This window comes from Cajanus cajan, chromosome 11 (assembly GCF_000230855.2).
Source record: "Cajanus cajan strain Asha chromosome 11, NIPB_CcT2T_4, whole genome shotgun sequence".
NCBI classification, from domain to species: Eukaryota; Viridiplantae; Streptophyta; class Magnoliopsida; order Fabales; family Fabaceae; genus Cajanus; species Cajanus cajan.
Window position 1 is genome coordinate 12,287,922 of NC_138527.1, and position 20,545 is coordinate 12,308,466.

Here is a 20,545-nt window from a genome sequence, read left to right on the forward strand (position 1 = left end):
GAAGCCAAAGGACCTCCCTCTACACAAGATTTTCTAAAGTGCCACATCCAAGCAAGTGGAGGACTAGCTCTACAGTCAGATGACCTAGGCCTCTCTAAAGGGCAACCTTCTTCTACTTTTTTGTGTATGAGTCACGAACTCAGGGCATGCCCGGACCCTTAAGCTACATTGAATGGGCACGTGTAAATTGAAAATTATTTTAATGCCATACACTTTTCTACTTCATTTCTCTTTTCCCTTTTATCTACTCTAAGCCTCGTCAACAAACCTTAAATGAACATGTACATTTGAAATAAGGACGTCATTAGAAACAATGGCTTAATATGCAATAAAAGAAAACATAAAGATCAATCAAACTTGGCATGACTTGTGGATAAAAGCCCAAACGAAATTAGTACAAGGGGCATCCCCCTTTAATGAAGGAATGAAAAATGATCACAAATGCTGCAAAGACAAAGGCCCGGCAGGAAACCCACTAAGGGGGCTGCGCAAAAGTTAGGGCAAGATCTGCTAGGCAACCCACAATTAAAAAGGGTAACCTAGGCAAAAGTAAGGATCAAAAGAAAATGTCCGCTAGGGAACACATCTCAAGTAACCTAGGCAAAAGTTAGGACAAAGTAGCATCCCGAGCTGAAAACCGAAAGGCGGCTCGAGAAGATCATTTAATCAATATGCAATCCCAAGTCATCGCTTAACTCTAAAGGAAATAATAAGCTAACGTGGAAAATGATTTTCTCATTTTGAATGTGCTTGTTCATCAGCCTAAACCACTAGCCTACCTCGGCCAGCCATTCTTCTATAAACCATTTTTTAAAAAATCCTTTCTACCAAAATTTTTACAAAAAATATATATATATCCTCTTCCTCTCTTTCCTCTTGACCTATATGGCATTAAGATAAATTTGAGAGATACACGGAGTATGCACTGTGAACACTCACAAGGAAAAGATGGAGGTATCCTAGAATAGAGTCTAGGTACACCTAATCTAAGGGCTAACATATCATATCCGATACAAGCGAGAGGGCTGAACTATACAAACCTTAGGTTCAAGAAGCAACACTGAATTCGAAAAGGCTAAAAAGGCTAACAATCCATGTCATTGATCAATGCGCATAAATTAATTTCTTGAAAGAAAAAATAAATTTGCATTGTAAGTATTAGCATAGAAGCATCATTGCATAACATGCATATGGAACAAGTGTGCACAAAAGGGTATAAGTTCACAAAAAAAAATTTTAAAAAAAATCCAATGCATTTCTGCTTTGCATTTTCTTTTGCATTCTTGCATTCTTGGTGTGTGTCTACCCATCACTTGCTGGAGGAATCAAGAGGCTGAAGCACTCGTAAAAAAGGATCAACAATTACACAGTGCCTTAAAATTCGAGATCATGTCAAAAGGCATAGCCCCAACAAGGGCATTCCATACAAGTGGTTTCATATAACCACCAAGAAAAAAAACATATCAACAGCAAGACGGGATAGAACCGAAGTCGACCGAATAAGCAAGCCGATAAGCATGAAGAGGCCATCGCGCCCTACTCCTCAACTAAATGAAGGATGATCTAAGAGAATTCCAAGACCAAAAATGGCTCGTTAACCAAAGCTAGGAATGGCTTCAAAAATAATACTCACCAATAAAGATTCAGCAAATAACATCATGGGAATAGATTCCTCCACCAATGATGACAATAAAAAAACAAAACCAACATGAGAAAAAAGGAAAGCTTAAAAAATGTCAAAAAAGCTGAAGCATTCAAAAAAAATCATAGCAGAAAAAGACAAGCTTCAAAGATGAAAGAGCCGAAGCTAAATAAACATGAAATTAAGAAAAAAACCTACCACAAACAACGCCTGGAGAGGCATTACAATACTCACCTTAATAAGAACAACACCAAACTCTTACCAAACATCTCATATGAAGGCGCCTAGAGAGGCATCTCAATACTCACATGGTAGGGGAAGCACCAGAATCTCTGTCAACCATCTACTCCTTTGCCCACCAACACAAGGGCACCACTTACCAACAATCCTCATCAAGGGGCAATCACATCATCAGCACCAGCAGATATCCTGGAGAGGCTATAAAAATACTACGGCCTGGAGAGGCTATGAAAATACTACGGCCTGGAGAGGCTATGAAAATACTAGGGCCTGGAGAGGCTATGAAAATACTAGGGCCTGGAGAGGCTATGAAAATATTACGACCTGGAGAGGATATGAAAATACTACGGCCAAGAGATGCTACGAAAATACTAGGGTTTGGAGAGGCTATGAAAATACTAGGGCCTGGAGAGGCTACGAAAATACTACGGCTTGGAGAGGTTACGAAAATACTACAACAACAAAGTGGGTTACCTGACCTTAGAGGAGGCGGGCTGAAGCCTTAAAATATCAGTCCAGCTTGGAGAGGCTGAGCTAAGAAACTACTTCAACAACAAAGTGGGTTACTTGACCTTAGAGGAGGCCGGCTGAAGCCTTAAAATATCAGTCGAGCTTGGAGAGGTTGAGCTACGAAACTACTTCAACGAAAAAGTGGGTTACCTGATCTTAGAGGAAGGCTGGCTGAAGCCTTAAATCATCAGTCTAGCTTGGAGAGCCTGAGCTACAAAACTACTTCAACGACAAAGTGGGTTACCTGACCTTAGTGAAAGGGTTGCTAGATCCCTAAAACTAGTACAAAGTGGGTTAGCTGACCTTAGTGAAAGGGTTGCTAGATCCACAAAACTAGTACAAAGTGGGTTACCTGACCTTAGTGAAAAGGTTGCTAGATCCCCAAAACTAGTAAAAGATTGAAGAGGGTTACCTAACCTCAGAGTATAGAAGCTACAAATAAAGAAACTCATTATCAAAAGGGAAACAACACAAAAGCACCAAAGAGACGAAGAGAAGACCCAGACGAAATGTCTAGGTCTTTTCTTGCCTTTGGAAAAGCAACACATTACTATTCCAAAGGATAAGTAAAGAGGGGCAGCTGTAGACACCCAATTTCGTCCGGGGGCATACAAACAAGGGATTGGACCTCTGTTATGAAGGGAAAGAGCTCCCGAAGCATGCAAACAACAAGATAGGACTTTAGAAGGCCCAAAATCCCAAATAAGCTAATTTTAGAAGACTTGAACGGGCTGTTCCAAAACCGGAACGGACCGTTCCTAATTTGGAATGGGCCGTTCCAAGTTCCTAAAAGGGCCAATAACCCTAATTTGGAACGGGCTGTTCCTAAATTGGAACGGGCCGTTCCAAGATTGGAACAGGCCGTTCCAAACTCTTCAAAAGAGGGCTAAAACTTTAACTGGAATGGGCCGTTCCAAGTTATAAAAAGAGCCTAAAGATCCTTGTTTGGAATGCCCGTTCCAGTATACCAAATGACGTGTTAATCTTGTCTCTAGAATGGACCGTTCTAGTTACAAAATTTACACGTAACAACCATATCCAGAACGGGCCATTCTGATTTTGGAACGGGCCGTTCTGGACCCTTTCTAAAGTCTATAAATAGACAGCTTGGGCACAGTTCTCGAGGACTCCAAAAATTTCGTCCAAAGCTCCTTAGAGCTCGAAATTTCTCTCTCTCTCTCCTATTGTATTTCTTGAGTTTTGTGAGGCTTATTGTAGTGTGAAAGCTTCCCACAAAGCACCTAAACCTCCATATTCGAAGATTAATAGAGCTCGTTCAAGAGGTATTTCAGTTAATTTTCTCCTCTCTCTTTTATTTCTTATCTTTGATAAATATTGTTTATAATAAAAGCAATCATGTAGACATTTTAGGGTTAATTGTATAATTTAAATTTCAAGCATGTAAATAATTATTAACAAAAGGGGATTTAATATTTATACTATTTTCATTTATAATGCTAATTTCACCATAGGGTACCAATTAAGGGCGTTGTAGGAGTGCTTAATACCTTCCTTACACGTAACCGACCCCCGAACCCAATTCTGGTTCTCAAGGCCATTATTGAATTTTTAAAAACCTTTTCTTTTTCCAATGTTTTGAGTATAACATTGGTGGCGACTCCATGAACTCATTTTTTTAAAACCATTAATTAAGGATTAGTCTGGTGTCCGGGCATTCCTTAATTGATGAGACTTTTAAAAGGATGTCTAAACCATTAGTCGCGAGATCGAAAATTTTCGGGTTGCGACAAGGGTTAATTGTATAATTTAAATTTCAAGCATGTAAATAGTTATTAATAAAGGGGATCTAATATTTAATTTATTAATTCTTATCACGTTAACTTCATCATAGGGTACCGATTGAGGGCGTTGTGGGAGTGCTTAATACCTTCCCTACACGTAACCGACCCCCGAACCCAATTCTGGTTATCAAGGCCATTATTGGATTCTCTTTTAAAAACCTTTTATTTTTCCAATGTTTTGAGTAAAAAATTGGTGGCGAATCCATGAACCTATTTTCAAAACCATTAATTAAGGATTAGTCTGGTATCCGGGAATTCCTTAATTGATGAGATTTTCAAAAGGATGTCTAAACCATAGGTCGCAAGATCAGAAATTTTCGGGTTGCGACAATTGTTTTATTCCTGCTTTACCTTTGTACTTTGGGGTATTTTAGTCTTAGAATTTATTTTACTTGTATTTCCAATTTTACCCTTGTATTTTGGGGTATGTTAGTCATAGGATTTATTTTCTTTTGTATTTCCCATTTTACCCTTGTAATATGGGGTGCTTTAGATCATAGGATTTTATTTTTGGGCTAAGGTATTTGATTAGGGTAGGAACAAAAACCTAGACGTATTTTTGTGGCTATTGGACCTATTTTTGGTGTTAGAAAGGCTTAGGCCCAAGTGGAGGGCAAAGGTTGGATGATCTTATCATGCACCTAGATGTAGCCTAACTAAACCCAAAGATTCCATCCTTGACCATCAAGTTGTATCTAGGGTTAATTTGGATTTCATTTGGAGTGCATTTGGCGTTGTGATTTTCGGCCATGCACTCTCCAAATGCAACCCTAGTTGCCTCCCACTCCTATAAATACCCAAGGCACCACACCTTGTAAATACTTTGGAATACATGAATTTGAGTGAGCATTTTTGCCTCAAATCTTCTCCTTAGTCAGTAGGTCAATTCGGCCTACCTCTCTTATCTCCTCCTTAGAGTGAGTTTAGGGTTACCTTGAATGGCCTTGATGGAATCATGCTTTGGAGTGCAAGAGGTGACATACTCAAAGATCCAAGAGGAGTTGGCTAGACATGAAGGTTTGGGCCAGTCAGGGCCCAATGGGCCTGATGGGCCTGGGAAGGCCCATGTTGAACTTTTCATGGGCCATATTTTGTTATAGCTATTTTTATATGTTTTGTATACATCATGTTAGTATAGGTATCATATATTTTGGTCTTGTATTTTGGACCACATAGAGTAGCATTTTAGGTTTTAGGCTTGTTGGGCCTAGTTTTGGGCTTCATGGGCCTTTGGGCTTTTGGTACCCAATATTGGGCTCATTTTCATTCTTGTAATTTTTCCTTTCCATTGTATTTGTTGGACCATTGTATTTGGGTCATTAGAGTAGGATTTAAGGAGGAATATTAGTTTAAGAGGATTAGGCAAAATTAGGTTTAATTTAGCATGCATTTAAGTTGCATTTTGAGTCACATGGATTATGCCTCCTTGGTTGAACATGTGTGACTTAAATTCAACCCTAAATGCACACTAAATCAAAGCCAAATGCACCAAGCACCCATGGGACCGGTCATACACATGTGTGACAAGTTTTGAATTCAAATTCAAATTTGAATTCAAAAAACTTGGCGCCAACATGGTGGCCACTCATGTGGCGCCAAGTGTCCACCTAATTTTCGGAAGCTATATGTTCCCTCCTTCACCTTATTGTACTCACTTTGACATTTATGAAATTTGAGAGCCATAGTTGCCGAATTTCTTCATCAAAGTCACCTTGAGAATTCTCCTTCAAACCTTAGGAACTTACCTTCTTCCTTCTCTTTGAAGTGAGCATTCCATTGTTCCTTAAGATTGGATGCTTCCATCCAAGGCTTAGGCCTATCTTCATCCGTGAATCCTTCATCCATCAAGTGTTCATTTTGTTGGTTTCCATTTCCTTGAAGGAGATCCGTGCATAAGGAGAGCTAAAGAGAAGAACACCTACCACTTCTCCTAACCTTTTCCATTATTTTTGGTATCAAGAGCAAGGTTCTTCAAGGAGATAAGTTCTCTTGTTTTTGTGTCCGTTTGTTTTGTTGTTTGTGTACTCTTGTTTGTCCTCTTGAGTTTTCAATTCGGATCTATTTGTTTTGAAGAAAATTGTTCCATAGATCCATTGTTTGATTGTTCTTGATTTCTTCCACAATCAACATGTTTAGGACCTATTAGCTTGTGCTTGTTTTGAGTTAATTTGAGTCTCTTCATTCCTTGTATGTGTCCGTGATTGGACCTCATGCATTTCATTTAGATTTTGGTTTTGAATCTATGTTTTGTCTTAGAAGTTTGTGTTTAGTCTTTATATGTTGCAAATTTCTTGAATAGCATGTTTAACCTAGTTTTATTTTGAACTTTGTGTCTACATATTGCTCTCGGTTTTGCTTCTCTTTTGCCTACCTATATGTGCTTTTTCTTTTACCTTATTGTGTTCATAATTTGCTATTAGTCCTAGCAAGTTTCTTTAGAGTTAGGTTTCCATTGTGTTCTTAAGTTTTCAAATCACTTTCCATTGAAAATCTTATAAAAAATTTTGACTCAAAATTTCAAGTGCTTAATTCTACTTCTAGTGCACTCTTTCTTGTGGATTCAATTTTAAAAAAAATTAGAGGCTGAAAACAGAGATAAAACATAGCCTAAAACAAAAGAAAAGACCTAAAGTTCAAAAGGAATCCAAACCAAAACCTAAAGACTAGTGCACTAGTTTCTCATTTTCACTTGAATTTTGACCTAATTTTTGGCTAACTTGTAGTCTCGGTTTCTATAGCTTGGAATCATAGAAAAATTTAAAACAAAAGGCAAACACCTTCTCTGGAGTCTTAATTTGAGACTAGAAAAAGAAAGAATTAAAAAAAAAATTTTATAAGACATTTTAAATTGAAAAAGCCGTGAGGTGTGTATTGATAGAAAATCATTTGATTCCTTGTTATTGTTTTGACTACTACTTTTGCTATACTTATCCAATTGCTTTCAATTTTTTTTGTTTTGTTCATCTACTCTAGTACCTATCTAGGAACATTCCTAACTGAGTGCTAGCTTTATTTGGAGTCTTATTTTCCAGTTTTACTTGTTGAGCCTCTTTGAGTCTTGTCATATACACCTATTACTCTCAATTTTGGTATAAGCCTTTCAAATTGTGCTTCTATTGCTTGTCTAGTTTTCTTTCAATAATTTCCCTGTTCTGGAAGTGGCCTCAAATCCTTGCTCAAGGATCAAGCATTTCTCAACAAAGAGTAGGAAAAGTTTGGACACTAAGACCTAAAAATTTGACCTAAATTAGTGACCAAAACTTCTCCTAAACTTCCTTCACTTGAGTGACCATTCCTTTCACTTTGTGAGGCAGCCACCATTAACCTCTTTTGTTGTGATTCTTTGCAGGTCCAGGAGCATCAAATTTGAAGGATTAGTGGCGGATTAAGATACTTAAACAAGTGTTAGAAAAGTTGAACACAAAACCGTCACTAATTGGTCACCAAAACCGCCATTTATTGCTTTCTAGGCTAGTTTAAATTTTGCAATCTCTCTTGTATTTTAAAATCAATTTGTAAAGCTTGGAGGGAGTATTAAGAAGCTGGTCAGGTATATCTAAATCCTTGTTAGCATCCTCACGTGTAGTGCTAGTGGAAGTGGCTTGGAAATTTCATATGTTTCAAGCTTCCACTTAGGGAACCCGACTAGTTACTTATCTTGCTTCCTTTAAGTTCTTTGTATTTTAATTGCTTTATTTTGCTGCCTTGAAACGTCTAGACTTGTGTAGTTTTACTTGCTCACGTTTAGTTTAGTCTCAAAAACAAACAAATTGTGAAAAAGCATTCAAAATTTTTGTGAAAAGTTTTGGGGAATTGGAAGTACCACAAAGGAGTTTAGTGATTTCCACTTGAAAAGACTTGGTTATTAAGTGGCTCTTTGTAGCTCACCTCCCTTGATAGTGCAACTTGTACACTTAGACTTCCAAGTGTTATTTTCATTCCTAGAAAATACCAAAAACATTTTATAACTTTTTGCATAGCATATAAAATCTTATTGCTTAATCATGAGTCAACATTCTCAAAGTAGTAGTTGTAGACCCCTAAAATTGTCCGGGTCGGAAATAAAGCTTGAAGACTCTCGAAGACTGAAGGAAGATCAGCCAGAAGGACTCCTGGAAGGCCCTAGGAGGGTTCTCTGTAGGTCTAGAGGTCTTAGAATAGCTTAAAATAAGGAAGTGGAGGGAATGAAGCCCAATACGGCCGTACTAAACTTAATACGGCCGTATTGAAGCTTCAATATGGCCGCAGTGAACTCAATACGGCGTATTGAAGTTTCTGAACTTCAATACGGCCGTACTGAAATCAATACGGCCGTATTGAAGCTTCAATACAGCCGCAGTGAACTCAATACGGCCATATTGAAATTTCTGAGCTTCAATACGGCCGTATTGAACTCAATACGGCCGTATTGAAGTTCAAAAATTTCAATACGGCCGTATTGATTCTGTAGCCCGTATTGGGCCTGTTCCCTATAAATATGACGTCAATTGGACGTCATTTCACACTTTCACACATAGTTTTAACCCTCTCCTTGAGTATTCTGGGGTTTTTGAGCAGTGTTCTGCCCTAGAAATCACTCGGAGAGTTGATCCGACGAAGTTCTTGAGCCCCGAGCCATTTTGCTTGAGGATCGAACCTAGTCGAAGGGAAATCCTCCGGATTTCCGTAGTCAAAATTTTATAGGAGGGAGCGAGCGGGCTTGTAGAGCGAGGGAACGCCAAAAAGCTTCCCAGTTTTACTTGATATATAAAAAGCACGCTTCAAGAGGTTTCTTTTCTAAAAATCCCTTCTTTTACTGCTTTCTGTGTGCATATTAAACTGTCATCATGTAGATAGTTAATTTATAATTGCTTAGAATAAATAGGGGTAATTTAGTAATTTTGTACTATTATTTTTAGAAATAATCTGTCATAGGGAACCCGAAAGGGGCGCTGTGGGGTGCTAACACCTTCCCCACGCGTAACCGACTCCCTTACCCGACTCTGGTTGTAATGGCCGAAGTCGATTTTTGAATCGATTGCCTTAAACTTCTTTTTCCAATGTTTTGAGTAAAACATTGGTGGCGACTCCATGAACCCTTTTACTACGAAAACCACTAATCCATGGAGGGTCCCGCTTGGGATTAACATGGATTGGTGAGACATTTAATAAATAAATTGGATAAGATCGACAAGGTCTCAGTTTGAGAACAAGTCGTTCTAATAATCCAATACATTTTCAAAACTAAAATAAAAGCGAGCTCGACCGTCTTCGCGACCGCCGAGGCCCGTTTGGGCCGGTGGCGACAGATGGCGACTCCACTGGGGAAGCTTCGAGAGTCAGTCCCATTTAGTGACAGATTGTTTTTAACAAATAATAGTTAAAAATTACTTCGTTACCCCTTGCTTGTATGATAACATGATTTATTATATGGCTTTAAATAACTGTTGTATGTTTAAATTCCGCAATTGTTTGAAATACAAAATGTACACAAACCTTTGCACACAACAGTTCCCTCTATACCCGGGGGCATGAGTGATTAACCATAGGGAGTGGATGTTAGTACGGCCGGTTGTCGAATGGGTCTATAGGTGCCCGTAGACCGTTGTCGGAAAACATCACTCAAGGTGATAACCATGAACTTGAGTCCGACGGTGCGTTGGAGCTTTCCATCGACCTACGATGAGAGGAATAGGGTCCCTATAATGGGGGCACCTTGGGGGCCTCAGACCGGTGAGAACAGTTAGATCCACCTTGAATATGCACTTTTCTGCAGGATACCCCTACCTCGTGATTCGCTCGTGACTGTTCGTGGATGAGTGAATTGTTTGTGCATTGTTTATGTGAAATTGTTTGAGCATACATTGCATTTCTTTAAACATACAACATTCCTATTCTTTTAAAATAAAAATAAATAGGAATAAGGATCTTCCATTGCATGGTGTTAACATCTACCTTCATCACATTCATGTAGGTAGTTTCCCTTTTCACCCAAAAAATATACAAAAAAATATATATAAAATAAAAAATACCCAAAAAAGAAAAAAGGGTTATTTATCCAAACCAAGCTATATCATGCATCATCTTAGGAACATCCCGAAAACATGATAATGCTTAGTTCAATAAACACAATGCATGCATATTCAACATCATCATCTCACATCATGCATATAGATCATGGAGAGATCTAGGAGTCATTCATACATCTCTCCTAGTAATCCATTAATAAACATTAATAAAAAGAAAGAAATAATCGATGCGTATATTCAAAGAATGGATCACACGCCGTTCGTTATCAAGTGTAAGCCAACAACCGCGCCAAGCGAGCATACGTCAACTCCGTTGTTGGTAATCAAGACAAACAAAGGGGAAGGTCCAACACCATTAAGGATCACAGTTCCAAGGCCTTTCCCTTACAAATCAAATAAGGCTGTGCCGTGGATATACGACATCCACTCTTCTGCCGACAGCGATATCTCCAACATCGCTGGACTTGGGGGCATGACTAGGAGTGGTAGGATCTACACTCCCGATGATCTTCATAACAAAGCCCCCAAGAATAAAGAAAAAGAAGAAAAGAAAATCGAGGAAAAAGAATCCGAGGAGGAGACTGACGAGCTGTTAAAGTTTATCCGACAGAGCGAGTACTCCATCATGGATCAACTTCATAGGACGCCAGCAACGATTACACTGTTGTCGTTGATCCTAAGCTCCGAATCGCATCGGCAAGCTCTGTCGAAAGTCTTGAACGAGGCATATGTGTCGCACACTATCTCCCAAGACAAGTTTGAGGGGATTGTTAGTCACATCACGGCTAGTGATCACCTCACCTTCACCGATGAAGAGATCCCCGCCGAGGGACCAAATCACAACAAGCCCTTGCACATCTCTGTAAAGTGCAAGGAGTATCACATCGCTAAAGTCTTGGTAGATAATGGATCTTCCTTGAATGTGATGCCCAAAAGAACTCTTGATCAAATGGCAATCAAGGGAGTCCAAATGCGCCCGAACAACATGATCGTTCGAGCCTTCGATGGATCTAAAAGAGAAGTGGTGGGAGAGATCAATCTTCCAATCCAAAACGGACCCACTATCTTTGATGTCGAATTCCAAGTGATGGACATCACTCCCGCATACAGCTGTCTCCTCGGCCGACCTTGGATTCATGATGCGAAAGCTGCTCCCTCTACGCTCCACCAGAAAGTCAAGTTCATCGTGGGTGACAAACTGGTGACCGTGCAAGCTGAAGATGACATACTCATCAGTAAGCCATCCAACATACCTTATGTGGATGCAGCAGAGGAAGCTTTGGAAACCGCCTTCCAAGCATTGGAAATCGCCAATGTTGAGATATTTCCCCGAGAAATGAAGAAGGTAGCTCATATGCTCACCAAGAATGGATACTTGCCGTGACAAGGACTTGGCAAGGACTCCCAAGTTATTCCCGAGCTACCCGTTATCAAGGATAATCCGGGGAAACAAGGGTTAGGATATGACCCTAATAAAGATCAAAGAACGAAGAGGAATCAAGATCCTTCTCGACGTTCTTTAAGCCGGATCTTTAGGAAGGCTGGTTCACAAGCGTCAAGGCCGGTTGTCGTCATCAAGTGTTCTTCTCCTTCTGATAGGGATATGTAAACCTGATGACTATTAGAGATTACTCCTCGGGGACAGCCCGACCCCCGAGCCTCGATAGGGCACATGTTTCCATTATGATTATAATAAAATCATTCTTCATTAATTCTTTATTGCTTCTTTTCTTGCTTGCAATAAAATTCTAGACCACATTATTTTAACCCTGTTTGAATAAGCATAAATGAGGTTAAAATCATCTTGATAACAATAAACCCGCATCATTTTTATGTGGAAATGTGCATGACAGCTTGGAGCACCTTTTCTTGGCATCAATAAGTGCCATCATGGATAAAAGAAATCCTAAAGATAATAAGCTCGGCAGGAAACCCAAAAAGGGGACTGCGCAAAAATAAGAGCAAAAGACCCGCTAGGAATCCCACAAAAGGGTGACCTAGGCAAAAGTTAGGGTTACAAAATGAAGACAAAAACCCGCTAGGAATCCCACAAAAAGGGTGACCTAGGCAAAAGTTAGGGTTGAAAAAATGAACAAAGACAAAAGCTCGCTAAGACATCACAAATGGGTGTTTTAGGCAAAAGTTAGGGCCGTCAAAAAAGAAAAACAAAATAAATCCATGATGGTACCATCAATTGAATTCAACAAGGGGCTCAAGAAAAGCTATCCAAGTTGTCAAAGCACAATCATTAATAACAAGGATGTGCTTAACCTCATAAGTGTTTAATCGAACAAACCTAAACATTTAAGCCTACCATTGGCTAGCCATTCTTTCAAAATCCATTTTTCAAAAAATAAAATAATCCCCTCTAAAACACAAACTTTTGAAAAATATACCCTTTCCTTCTTTTCTCTCTTGTCCCAACGATTTTTGAATAATCTAGTGGAAACATGGAGATATAGTGGTCAATAGGAGGGTTGACACATCTTCTAAAGAAAGGGAAGGATCATTTGGTTGATGACACCAAATCTCAAATATAATACGCATCATTCCTCGGTTACAGAAGTCGGCAGCGCACAGCCCGTCTAAGAGGAATGGCAAAATCCAAAAACGCATCGGTTAATTCTTTTGAAAAAAGAATCAAATAGAATTAGGTGAATCATACTGCATACATGCATACAGATGATAGGTGTACTGGAAGATCACTTATTCTCTGTTTATTGAAAAAACAAACAAAAAAAACAAAAAAATATAAACTTCAGAAAAACAATACGCCCGTATCATGTTGTACGCCCGTACCAAAATTAGGGTTATGAACAAATTTTCAATTCAATACGGGCATACTGAAATGGATGCGGCCGTATTGGCCATAAAGAAATTTTCAAAGACCTCGTCATGAGGCAACCACATAAAATAGAAAAATAGAAAAATTGCTTGTGTATGACAGCAGCAAACAAAATGCAAAGATTCAGAAAATCAACAGCGTCATACAGAATAACTGAGCCTGGAGAGGCTTGCCGAAAGAATACTCTCAAAATAACTGAGCCTGGAGAGGCTTGCCGAAAGAATACTCTCAGAATAACTGAGCCTGGAGAGGCTTGCCGAAAGAATACTCTCAGAATAACTGAGCCTGGAGAGGCTTGCCGAAAGAATACTCTCAGAATAATTGAGCCTGGAGAGGCTTGCCGAAATAATACTCTCTCAAAATAACTGAGCCTGGAGAGGCTCGCCGAAATAATACTCTCTCATAATAACTGAGACATTTCTGTACAGAAAAAGCCGAAAAACAACAGAAAAGGCAAAAATACAGAAAAAGCCAAAAAATGACAAAAAAGGCAAAAATACAGAAAAAGCCAAAAAATGACAAAAAAGGCAAACATACAGAAAAAGTCAAAAGTCCACAAAAAAAAGACAAAGATTTCACATCTTTCAGAATAACTGAGCCTGGAGAGGCTCGCCGAAATAATACTCTCAGAATAATTGAGCCTGGAGAGGCTTGCTGAAATAATACTCTTTCAGAATAATTGAGCCTGGAGAGGCTTGCTGAAAAAATACTTCCTCAGAATAATTAAGCCTGGAGAGGCTTGCTGAAATAATACTCTCATCAATAACTGAGCCTGGAGAGGCTTACTGAAATAATACTCTCTCAGAAATAACTGAGCCTGGAGAGGCTTGCCGAAACAATACTCATTCAGAATAACTGAGCCTGGAGAGGCTCGCCAAAATAATACTCCACATCAAAGAATAATTGAGCCTGGAGAGGCTCGCAGAAATAATACTCCCCAGAGAAACCTCAACTCAAGCTCACGGAATAAATCCCCAGCGAGAGCTATCAAAGCAAGATCGTCAAAATCCCCAATGGAAGTACGATCTCCCAAGCAGAATATCCAAGTCAAAGGACTTAAACTTCCTCAGTGAAGATAGCTCTCCAACTCAAGTGTTGAGTGAGGCTAAGCCTGCAGAGGCTTCCTAAATAATACTCTGGGATACATAAGATCCCTCATTCCCCAATCGCCTACTCAGAGGCATCCCTGCAAAAAGAGAAAAATCAAAAATATCAATAAGTATTCCCCAAGCGGAATCTGGCACTCAGCCGAACACTGAACTTCAAATCCCCAGTCGCCTACACAAGAGGCACTCCTTCAAAAAGGAAAACCCAAAAAAAAAGAAAAAATCAATAACAATTCCCCAAGCGGAATTTGGCTTTTTAGCCAATCATTGAACGTCAAGCTGATACGCCTAACAGAAGAGGCTAATCAAAATCAACGACAGAATCCCCAGCGGATAACAGCCTACACAGAGGCGACAAAAATCAGAAAACCCAAAAGAGATACCCGAATAAAGATAACCGGGATACTCCACCAACGTCAAAGGACGTCAGCCAAACATAAGGCATCGCTCAATTCAAGAAGAGCATCTGTGTCTACACCCCAACGAAACAGAAATTCCTCAATGGGTACCAACAATGCAATGCAAGTTGGGGCACAGGAACCTATGAATGACTGCACATCCCCTAGACGGATCCCTGCGTTATCCAGCCCTCAGCGGCACAAAATCAGAAAAACCGTCGAAGCAGCATCGTGGACTGTGGAGACAAAATCATCTCAAAGCCTAAAAGGCAATACTCAGCTACCCAGTTGTCGAGAGCACCGAGGTATGCACCAGCCTGGAGAGGCAATACTCAGCTGCCCAGTTGTCGAGAGCACCGAGGTATGCACAAGCCTGGAGAGGCAATACTCAGCTGCCCAGTTGTCGAGAGCACCGAGGTATGCACCAGCCTGGAGAGGCAATACTCAGCTGCCCAGTTGTCGAGAGCACCGAGGTATGCACCAGCCTGGAGAGGCAATACTCAGCTGCCCAGTTGTCGAGAGCACCGAGGTATGCACAAGCCTGGAGAGGCAATACTCAGCTACCCAGTTGTCGAGAGCACCGAGGTATGCACAAGCCTGAGAGGCAATACCCAGCTACCCAGTTGTCGAGAGCACCGAGGTATGCACAAGCCTGAGAGGCAATACTCAGATACCCAGTTGTCGAGAGCACCGAGGTATACACAAGCCTGAGAGGCAATACTCTGCTACCCAGTTGTCGAGAGCACCGAGGTATGCACAAGCCTGAGAGGCAATACTCTGCTACCCAGTTGTCGAGAGCACCGAGGTATGCACAAGCCTGAGAGGCAATACTCAGCTACCCAGTTGTCGAGAGCACCGAGGTATGCACAAGCCTAGAGAGGCAATACTCAGCTGCCCAGTTGTCGAGAGCACCGAGGTATGCACAGGCCTGGAGAGGCAGTACTCAGCTACCCAGTTGTCGAGAGCACCGAGGTATGCATGAGCCTGGAGAGGCGACGACTAATACTCAACCTGGAGAGGCTACTCAACAATTTTCCCACCTGAAGACACTACAAGTCGGAAGGATGGCTTATTCCCCGGACAATTGGGTCAACTCCTTTACTTGTCAGCCGGTACACCAAAAGACCGTTTGACTAAGTAAAGGGGGGGCAGCTGTAGACCCCTAAAATTGTCCGGGTCGGAAATAAAGCTTGAAGACTCTCGAAGACTGAAGGAAGATCAGCCAGAAGGACTCCTGGAAGGCCCTAGGAGGGTTCTCTGTAGGTCTAGAGGTCTTAGAATAGCTTAAAATAAGGAAGTGGAGGGAATGAAGCCCAATACGGCCGTACTAAACTTAATACGGCCGTATTGAAGCTTCAATATGGCCGCAGTGAACTCAATACGGCGTATTGAAGTTTCTGAACTTCAATACGGCCGTACTGAAATCAATACGGCCGTATTGAAGCTTCAATACAGCCGCAGTGAACTCAATACGGCCATATTGAAATTTCTGAGCTTCAATACGGCCGTATTGAACTCAATACGGCCGTATTGAAGTTCAAAAATTTCAATACGGCCGTATTGATTCTGTAGCCCGTATTGGGCCTGTTCCCTATAAATATGACGTCAATTGGACGTCATTTCACACTTTCACACATAGTTTTAACCCTCTCCTTGAGTATTCTGGGGTTTTTGAGCAGTGTTCTGCCCTAGAAATCACTCGGAGAGTTGATCCGACGAACTTCTTGAGCCCCGAGCCATTTTGCTTGAGGATCGAACCTAGTCGAAGGGAAATCCTTCGGATTTCCGTAGTCAAAATTTTATAGGAGGGAGCGAGCGGGCTTGTAGAGCGAGGGAACGCCAAAAAGCTTCCCAGTTTTACTTGATATATAAAAAGCACGCTTCAAGAGGTTTCTTTTCTAAAAATCCCTTCTTTTACTGCTTTCTGTGTGCATATTAAACTGTCATCATGTAGATAGTTAATTTATAATTGCTTAGAATAAATAGGGGTAATTTAGTAATTTTGTACTATTATTTTTAGAAATAATCTGTCATAGGGAACCCGAAAGGGGCGCTGTGGGGTGCTAACACCTTCCCCACGCGTAACCGACTCCCTTACCCGACTCTGGTTGTAATGGCCGAAGTCGATTTTTGAATCGATTGCCTTAAACTTCTTTTTCCAATGTTTTGAGTAAAACATTGGTGGCGACTCCATGAACCCTTTTACTACGAAAACCACTAATCCATGGAGGGTCCCGCTTGGGATTAACATGGATTGGTGAGACATTTAATAAATAAATTGGATAAGATCGACAAGGTCTCAGTTTGAGAACAAGTCGTTCTAATAATCCAATACATTTTCAAAACTAAAATAAAAGCGAGCTCGACCGTCTTCGCGACCGCCGAGGCCCGTTTGGGCCGGTGGCGACAGTAGTGACTTTGAATCTCCTAAAAGTTTTAAAAGAATTGTCAAGGAGGTTGAGGCACTAAAACTTTGGAAGCATGATGAAATACTTCAAAAATAAAAAGAAAAACTTGAAAAGGAAGTACAAATCATGGCTTTAGAACAAGAGATTCAAAAGATTAAGCAACGAGAAGAAAAACTTTTGAAAAGATTAAATAAAAATAAAAGTCCAAAAGGTTCTTCTAGGAGCTCAACCAAGAGCTCCAATGATTCTCAAAGTCAAAATAATGATGGTAGTATACAAATGGATGCTTACTATCAACCCCCACCTAGGAGAGTCATTAAAGAACACAAAGTGAGGGAATCAAGGGTTGATCTCCCTTACTTTCATGGAAAAGAAGATGTGGATGCCTACTTGGATTGGGAAATGAAAGTGGAACAAATCTTCACTTGTCACCAAGTAGGTGAAGAAATAAAAGTTCCCTTGGCCACCTTAGCTTTCCAAGGACAAGCTATGTATTGGTGGACATCCTTAGAGAGAGAGAAAAGACTTCACAATGACCCTCCAATCACTTATTGGAATGAGTTGAGGAGTGCTATGAGAAGAAGGCACATACCTTCTTATTATAGTAGGGAGCTTATGGATAAGCTCCAAAGACTCCAACAAAAGAATATGAGTGTTGAGGAGTATAGACAAAAGATAGAGTTGTATCTCATGAGGGCTGGCATAAGGGAAGAGGAAAGATTGACCATTGCTAGGTTTTTGAGTGGTCTAAATTTTGACATAAGAGATAGAGTTGAGTTACTCCCTTATAGGGACCTTGATGATTTGGTCCAACATTGTATAAGGGTGGAACAACAAAATTTAAGGAAAAATTCTTTAAAAGGAAAAACTCAAGCTAACTCTTATATCAAGAATGACTACAAGAGGGAAGGTCAATATGACTCTTCTAAAAACTCTAGTAAGGGTCAAGAAAAAGAAAAAAGAAAATGAAAGTGATAAAAATAAAAATATTGTCACTTCTAGTAGTAAAACTAGTGACATCAAATGCTTTAAATGTCTTGGGAGAGGCCATATAGCTTCTCAATGTCCAACTAAAAAGGTCATGATTTTGAGAGGACAAGACATTTATAGTAGCCTTGATGAATCTAGTTCTACCACTTCAAGTGATAGTGAGACTAGTAAGGAAGACCCTCAAATTGAAAAGCTATATCCTGTTGATGGTGATCTTCTTATGGTCAAAAGGCTTCTTGGAAGTCAACCTTGTCCCACTTCACTATCACAAAGAGAGAACATCTTTCACACAAGATGTTTAGTTTCTAAAAAAACTTGTTCTCTCATTGTTGATAGTGGATCATGTTCTAATTATTGTAGTACAAGGTTGGTTAACAAGTTAGCCCTTACCACCATTCCTCACCCTCACCCTTATAAACTTCATTGGCTCAATGAAGGTGAGGAATTGGAGGTGAATCAACAAGTGAAGGTCAAGTTTTCTATAGGGGATTATAAAGACAAAGTTTTCTGTGATGTGATCCCTATGGAAGCTTGTCATATTTTGCTTGGTAGGCCATGGAAATTTGATAAACAAACTATACATGATGGCCTTACTAACAAAATAACCTTCGCTCATAAAAATAAGGAAATTGTTTTTAATCCTTTAACACCACCCCAAGTGTTTGAGGATCAAAAGCAAATGAAAAGAAAAAGAAATAAAGAAAGAAAAGAAGGAAAGAGTGTGGAAGAAGGGGATTCCACTAAAACCTTTGTGACCAAGGAGAGTTATTTTATGACCAAGCAAGACTTGAAAAGAAATCTCTTTATTCATAAAAGTCTTGACTCTTATCCTAATGCTGCCACTTATCTTAAAGTTGAGAATGAGGAACAAAATGAATTTCAAGTAAAGAATTCTTCTCAACTTCGAGATATAGTGAAGAAGGAGTGGACTATACCTAGTGTTACTCCTTATACTACTTCCTTGAAGGTGCACAAGGAAGGAAGTATTTCTTTGGATTTCATAAAGCACCCAATTTTTGGTTTACATTGTTTAGTAGATATAACTTGTAATAATCTATATTCTATGTTTGATCTTATGGGAAGTTCTTATTTTTTTGAACTTAATATGTTTCCTTCCCTACAAGACAAAAATAGATTATGATGGGTTCCTTCTCCATGAAATGATGTAGAGATGAAGGAGAGGAAGCCTTGCCCTTGATCTAGGTTCAACAAGGTGGACAAAAGGAGGATATATGGTGAAGGAAAGGAGGTTGGCGTGAAGTGATGGTGTTTGGGCGGAAGCACTTAGGGTGGAGGTGTTTGGGTGCTCAAAGTTGGCTCACTCCAAGGTAGGTGGAGGCCACTCTAGGTTTCCTACTCTCCAAGGGTGGAGATAGGAGGAGGCTAGCCGAAACTATCCTAGGGACTAAGGATGGATTTTGAGGCACAAAAGGCTCACTCAATATCATATAATCCAAAGTGTTTACAAGTGGTCGGGTGTGGGGTTTTTATAGGAGGAGTTGCATTTAGGGTTGCATGGCCGAAAATGCCAAGGCCAAATGCACTCCAAATGCAATGCCAAATTAACCCTAGATGCAACTTGGTGGCCAAGTTTGGAATCTATGGGTTTAGATTGGCTATAACAAGGTGCATGATAAGACCATGCAACCTTTGCCCTCCACTTGGGCCTAAGCCTTTCTAACACCAAAAATAGGTCCAAACTTTGCCAAAAATTGCGTCACCTCCTCTAAAACACCCTAGCCCAAAAATTGAAAACCCTAATTATCTAAAGCACCCCATAATACAAGGGTAAAATAGGAAATACAAAGAAAATAAATCCTATGACTAAAATACCCCAAAATACAAGGGTAAAATTGGAATAAACCAAATAAATCCTACACTACTCAAAATTAGTCATAGCATTGGACCATGTGATGGGTTTCACATGAAGTACCATGGATGGTCCTCCATCATACCCTCCTTCTTGAGAAGGATTTGACCACAAATCTTCAAGTTCTTCCATTCCATTGATCCTTCAAAAGAAGTGAAACCACAATTAGGGGAGTAAAATATTAAAACTTAACTATGCAATCCTTAAGTACATAATTTGTTGAATGAAGGTGCTTAGGGCAAAAGGGAAGAGCCAAAGAGGCATCACCATTTAAAATTTATTGACCCATGCAATTCATTCACCAAATCATCTAACTTAGGATTGGGTGCCTTTTATTCAATGATGGCTTTTAAAAAGGTGCTCATCCTCCATTGCCATCTTTCTTTGGCACCAAAAGAAGGAGGATGGCACAAGGGTTAAGGTTCTTTTGAACCTAGCCCTTTGTCTTCAAAGGAAAAATTCTTTTTTTCTTTTCTTTTCTTTTTGTTTTTGTTTTTGCTTTTCTCTTCATCATCTTTCTTAGCCTTTAGTTTGAGTTGGTCCTCATTCACTTGAGAGGGTGATAGAGGACACCACACAAACTTCTTACCTAAGTGTTGGAAACTTATTTTATTGGTGAGGCCATCATGGATTATGTGCTTGTCAAATTGCCATGGCCTTCCAAGCAAGACATGACTAACCTCTAATGGCACTATGTCACACAAAACTTCTTCTTGATATTTGCCA